Here is a 7176-nt window from a genome sequence, read left to right as displayed (position 1 = left end):
TAATCCTGGAGGCGGCACACAACATCCTGTGGAGGAGCGTTAGCATCCCCTCTGGGTTTCAGCGCACGATGCGCCCTATCGAAATGGACCGACGCGTCAGCCGGCCTTTGAAGCGTGATGTTAAAAATAGCCCGGAGCGTCGGTTCCAACATCGCCGGCAGGACCGTCTCAGGTACACCTCGCACGCGGAGATTATTCCTCCTACCTCGGTTATCGAGGTCCTCCAGCTTGCGGGCAAGTAGGCGAATGGTCGAAGTTTGATCAGAGACGTGACGGTTCAAAGCATCCACGGTGGTGGCGACAGCAGCGCTGTCGGTCTCTACGGCGGCCACACGGTCGCCCAGTTGTTGCACGTCAGCTTTAATTTCAGACAGGGTATCTCGGATGCTCTGGGTCGCCTTTTCAACCAAAGGTATCATGTCCTCCTTCGTAGGGAGTTGCCGCAAGGCATCTTGAATAGAAGCGTGGTCCCGAAGAGGAAGATCCTCCATATACTCACTATGTGAGCTGGCCGGAGAAGACGCCATCTTGGAGAGCGAGTCCCCGGAATCCAGGTCCTGAGGCCCGTGAAAGAACGACCTGACAGAGGTAAGTTGTTGCCGATCTTTACTCCCGGATGGCTTAGCAGTCCCGGGAGCCTTACGAGTCTTGCCCATTGCGAGAAAAAACACACGTACAGCGGTGACACACAGAGAGGGTCCTTAGAGCACAAAACTTATGCGGCCATCTTGGTCGGCTGCGAGACCACGCCCCCCTACACTGTTAATTTTAATAAATCCTTATTTTAGTACAGGGTGATTTAACAGCATAGCACTCGAATTCAGATGAAATCAGTATAGCCAATATGGCTTGTAGTTTGATCAGATCCATCTAGAGCCGCTCTGGGGTTATGACATACCCCAGGAATGTCACCATTCGGACCTTCTCCAATTTCACATAGAGAGCATGGTGTCAGAGGTGAGCAAGAACATGGCAGACGTGAGTATATGGGCATATTGTCCAAATTGACAACAACAACTGTCGGAGGAAGTCATGATGAAGGTCATAACTTTGTACTTGTAGTGGCCAGCTTGGGCATTGAACGCAGTCTTCCACTCTTCTCCTGATCAGATGCTGATGAAATTTTAAGCCCTATGGAGATCAAGCTTGGTGTAGACCTTTCCTCCCCAAAATCTTTTGAACAACAGTTGATCACCGGTTGATCTTGTTGAGTCCCTGGTAATTGATACAGGAGTGTAGATCACACTGGTTTTCCCAAACAAAAAAGAAAGGTGCCCCAGCAGGCCATGTGGACTGATGTTTGAACCCCTCCTTCAGTATACATCTCCATGGCTTTTGGTACAGACAGTAGATAGTGTCATGGAACTAGGGCTGCGGAGTACCTTGTTTTGAGGGGCCTGGGACCCCTGTCAGATCATGAACAATGAGAGTGAAGCATTGGTCTTCCTTCCAGGGAGATTGAAAACAGAACGTGTGGCTTCCAGAGTATGACCAGACAGGCAGAGCATTTCTCTCCCAGGTGGGGGAGAGGTTCAAGCCACCTACTTGTCTGTGAGGAGGAAGATGACATAACTTACTTTGGAGTGTTCTGTAGGAAACAAAGTTGGAGTCATCTTGCAATGGATCTCACAGTGGTTTAGGACTGGTGCCACTGGAGGCTGTAGTATTTGCTGCTCTGGATCGGTGCGCTGCAATAGGGTCTGGAGAGCTTGGGGGCGAATTGGCCCATGGAATAATCCTATTCATTGGTGTGTGTCTCAAAAGTCATCACCTGCTGCGCTACTGATGTGGGTCTGATGATAGCCCTCAGATTCTGTCACCAACAATAAAGCAGGGGAGACATTGGTGGAGGATTGGACAGTGTTTCTCTCATGAGAGAGAGCCTGAGAATCTAACAAGAGTTTTTCGCCATCCAACCCCTTCCCCCTCGGGTTGAGCTATCTGGGTTAGAGTGGTCGCGGTACTTATTGATGATCATCCAAGAACTAACTCCAAGGGTGTACACACATATAGATCAAAATAGGTCTTAAGCCGGAAGTCTGTGTCCAGGGAAGTTGTGCAACAACAATCCAAGGTCAGGAAGCTGGAATTCAGATTAGTCAGGGTCAAGCCAGGTTACACACAGGAGCAAAGTAGCAATACACTATGGTGCACATAGGTACGACCATCAGAGGCCGAAGTGTAGTGGTTCTCTGCTGCAGTGACGTCACTCTGGTTACGTTGCTCCAACACAACCATGTGGTGTGTGGCGTGGCTGCGTGTGAGGCCGCAGTCAGCAGCTGTAGTAAGAGGACATCAGATGCGGATCCAACGGACGACGCTGGAGGCCTTTCCCAACGTGGGTAATGCAGGAGAGAGGGATTAAGCATAAAGCATATCATTTTATAATAATGATGATGATGATAATGATATAGTGAATAACCAAGACTATGTCTTACGGGGGGGAATCCTGCTGAGTCTGACAGAGAATCGGAAAGATAATGAAGTAGCGGCTGCTAAGTTTACAAAATTGCATGCAATGTTACAAAGCAAAATAATTTGTACCAATGCTCCTTAGCGCATATACATGCCCCCCAACCGATTTTCGTTCTCTGTCCCGCCTATCCCTTCCTCTGTCCCGCTTTGCAGGGGCAGAGGAAGTGTGAGGCGAAAGCGATACTCACCAGGACTGTCATTAATGCGCGGCAAAAGCCTCGCCCAAGTGTGACCGGGTCCGCCACTCTAGGGGGCCGTGCAACCCCCATGATCACTTATGCAGGGGCCCTTCTGCTTGCATGTTAATGTGCTAGCAACGTCTCTTGTAGCACCCTGGGGAAGCAGGAACCCTGCAGAGTCCCACCAATGTACTTCACACACATGCCAGGACACATTTGGGTGTCAGTGCGGCAGAACGTGTTCTGGCATTTGGATGTTGGTGTGGCAGAGCATGTCCTGGGGCCTCTGTTTGGGTGTCGGTGTGACAGAGCCTGTCCTGGTGTGTTAGGATGTCGGTGTAGCAAAGCCTGTCCTGGTATGTGTGTGTTTGGTCATCTGTTTCCTGGCAATTTATTTACTGTAGGAATAAATTTATTTAATGAATTTGTATTCACTTCAGAGGACAAAACATTTTGTCAATGTGGTGCGGTAGACATTGCGTAACTAGATTTCAGCAAGGGTTTTGACACTGTCCCACATAGAAACATTAAATTAACTGCAATTCTTTATGTTTATATCCCAATATTGTTGAATGGATTCAGCAGTGGCTACAGAGGGTTGTAGTCAATGGAGTATATTCGGAGCAAGGTCTTGTTACCAGTGGGGTACCTCAGGGATCTGTACTTGGACCCATTCTCTATAATAATTTTATTAGTGATATTGTAGAAGGTCTTGATGGTAAGATATGTCTTTTTGCTGATGACCCCACAATTTGCAACAGGGTTGATGTTCCTGGAGGGATTAGCCAAATAGCAAATGATTTAGGTAAACTGGAAAAAAAGAGCTCTGGCAACTGACTTTTAATGTGGATAAATGCAAAGTAATGCACCTAGGACATAAAAACCCAAGGGCAAAGTATAGAATATTTAATACTGTCTTAACCGCAACATGTGAGGAAAGGGATCTAGGGGTAATTATTTCAGATGATTTAAAGATAGGCAGACAATGCAATGGAGCAACAAGAAAATGCTAGCAGAATGCTTGGTTGCATAGGGAGAAGTATTAGTAGTAGAACGAGGAAAGTGCCCATGCCGTTGTACAGAGCACTCGTGAGACCTCACTTGGAGTATTGTGTGCAGTATTGGAGACTGTATCTCTAGAAGGCTATAGAACAGGGGTGTCCAAGTTTTTTCTGCAGTGGGCCACTTCATCAGAATTGTATACGTGCGCGGGCCGCACTCATTTTTCACTGTGACAAAAAATATGGCCTTTAATAAAATATGCAGATTAAAATAAAGTAAAATGACACAAAGCCTTTACTCTTCCTCTCACTGATTTCTGGGCCTTGAAAGTTTTGCGACTACAAATTCAGGATTCCCTAGATTTATTCTAGGGATGAACTAAAATGAAAATTCTGGACCAAAACATTCAGGGTTCACTTAGCCAAAACCGAAAATGACCACCACCTTTAAAAATAATAATAAAAACTCACATGTTTAATAAAAGTAGGTAACACACAATTGGACAAAATTAGCAATATGACTTGGCATGATAGGAGTGTGATTGCTAACAGCAATCACACTCCTATCATACCCAGGCAACCAGTAAATGCTGGTACCTGGGCATGATGGGACTGTGCTCGCTGTTAGCAATCACACTCCTATCATGCCAAGTCAGCCAGTACATGCTGGTACAGGGTGGCTGTAAGTGATGTGCAGACCCCATACTGCTGGCAGCATCACTACACAAGGGGGGCAGCTAGCTAGGTTTCAGCATGTACTGGCTGACTTGGCATGATAGGAGTGTGATTGCTAACAGTAGTCACAGTCCCATCATGCCTAGGTTCCAGCACTTACACATCCATCCAGTAAATGCTGGAACCTAGGCATGATGGGACTGTGATTGCTGTTAGCAATCACACTCCTATCATGCCAAGTCAGCCAGTACATGCTGGTACAGGGTGGCTGTAAGTGCAGACCCCATACTGCTGGCAGCATCACTACACAAGGGGGGCAGCTGGCCAGGTTTCAGCATGTACTGGCTGACTTGGCATGATAGGAGTGTGATTGCTAACAGCAATCACAGTCCCATCATGCCTAGGTTCCAGCACTTACACATCCATGCTATCACACACACACACTCATTTATTCATATAATCATTCATTCACAGATTCATTCCCTCAATCACACACACTCATTCAAACACCCTCCCCACCCCGCTCACAGACTTCAGCAGGGGGCGCGGCCTCCCTCTGCCTTCTCTGCTAAAGCACAGAGGAAGTAGGATGTCACGTGAACTCCGCTTCCTCTGTGCAGTCTAGAAGACCCTCCCACAAGTAAGTAGCAGGGCTTGAGGTGCGGCTCGCGTAAGATCGGTTGCCCTGGCTGCCGATCTTACGCGGGCCGCACCTCGAGGTCTCTCGGCCCGCATGTTGGACGCCCCTGCTATAGAAAGTTCAGAGAAGGGCTACTAAAATGGGTCATGGATTACAGGATAAAACTTACCAGGAATGGTTAAAGGATCTTAACATATATAGCCTGGAAGAAAGTCATGACAGGGGGGATATGATAGAAACATTTAGATACTTAAAGGGAATCAACACGATAAAGGGAGAGAATTTACTTAAAAGGAGAAATACTATCACAACAAGAGGACATAGTCTTAAACTAGTGGGCAAAGGTTTAAAAGTAACATCAGGAAATTACCTTACTTAAAGGCAGTAGTGGATGCATGGAATAGCCTTCCAGCAGAAGAGGTAAATGTTAATACAGTGAAACAAGGTGCAGGGTGTTGTTGCGAATGGCATATACTTTCCCCCTTGATTTTGCAGGGTTTTGTATGATATATAGCCCCAGGGGAAGTATGTGTTGAGCCAGATTTTGTGTTTCTATATGGGCCCCTGGGGTGGAGCATACGGAGGGTAGGGCGGGCTGGTGCTCCACCCCGCAGTTTACATACACCTGGACTGACACAGGATCCAGGCCAGGAGTTTAGGCTCTCTCCAATGCACTGGTCAGCTGCAAGTAATTAGCTGCACTGACTGCAATAAAGCCTTACCTGTTGGATAGGGGAAGAGTGAGTTTTGTTTGGAAGCAGCAGGACTTTCTATGTACAAAAGAGACCATCAAAAAGGTTGGTGAGATTACATTCTGTTTAGTTTAGACCCTGAGTAGTGAGGGACTTCTATGTTAGTAAGTGCTCAGACTGGAATTTGTTAATATTAATTCTGTTAATATCTGCATACGTGGATTACAAATAAATTGTGGTTGATTACCTTACCTCACCAAGACTGTGGCTTTAATACCCTAGAGGACCGTGCTGTTTGGTGCCCTATCTGGGTGCAGGATCACAACAGTGAAGACATTTAAACAATCATGGGATAGGCATAAGGCTAAGCTAGATATAAGATAAGGCCAAGGACTAAGAGATGTTTTTAGAGGTTGGGCAGACTGGATGGGTCGAATGGTTCTTATATGCCATCACTTTCTATGTTTTTGAGTAACGTTGTCATGGCATCCGCCAAACCCAGACAGAACAGAATGTGTTTTCACTGCTCCAGAGTCCAATGATAGCGGTCTTTAAACCATGCTTCTGCTTGGCCATGGAAACCCACACGGTTTTGGAGCTAATATAATGCCATTGGAAGTTTGGAACTCTTCAGCTATGGAAGCAGCAGAGTATTGCCGACTTTTATGCACAATGCACCTCAGCACTCGGTGACCCCGCTCTGTGACTTTATGTGGTCTTCTGCAGCTGTTCCTAAAAGTTTCTACTACCCAATAATACCACTTATAGGTGACCGTGGAATATCTAGCAGGTATGAAATTTCATGAGTTGATTTATTACAAAGGTGGCATCCTATCACAGTACCACGCTTGAATTCACTGACCTCTTCAGAATGACCTATTTTTTTCACAAATGTTTGTAAATATAGACTGCGTGGCTAGGTCCTTGATACTTACAGACATACTTTCAGTAACATACCCAAAAGCACATGTTTACATACTAACATACACACTTTCAAGATACACATGCTAACATGCCCAGACACCCATACTAACATACTCAAACACATGTTCACATACTGAAGTATTCACACACACACACACACACACACACAGTAACATACTCAGACGTACACACAATGTACCCATATACACACTGACATACCCCCCCACACATTTACTAACATACCCAGACAAAGACACATTCACACACTAACATACTCAGACACAGACTTAGTGTAGGGTACAGAACTCAGTTTATTGAAGACAGCACAGATATTTATACACAACACATGATAGGATTAGGAGTATAATCTCATCAACCACCAGACAGCCCAGTGCCACCATACAGGCAGCCGCGGCTGTATCTAGTATCTTACGTCCGTTTGACATATAATGTCTATACACTTAATTTCTTTCTCCTCACTTCCACCCTTTCCTGTGTATAGTATGTACTTTAAACATTTTGAATAGGACATGCGGTCACTTTGATTTCTGTCCATAGTTAGTATCCCGTAATGGGACAACTATAGGAGT

This window comes from Sceloporus occidentalis, unplaced genomic scaffold (assembly GCF_023333645.1).
Source record: "Sceloporus occidentalis isolate IW3139 unplaced genomic scaffold, rSceOcc1.0.p SCAF_123, whole genome shotgun sequence".
NCBI classification, from domain to species: Eukaryota; Metazoa; Chordata; class Lepidosauria; order Squamata; family Phrynosomatidae; genus Sceloporus; species Sceloporus occidentalis.
This window is presented reverse-complemented; position numbering follows the sequence as displayed.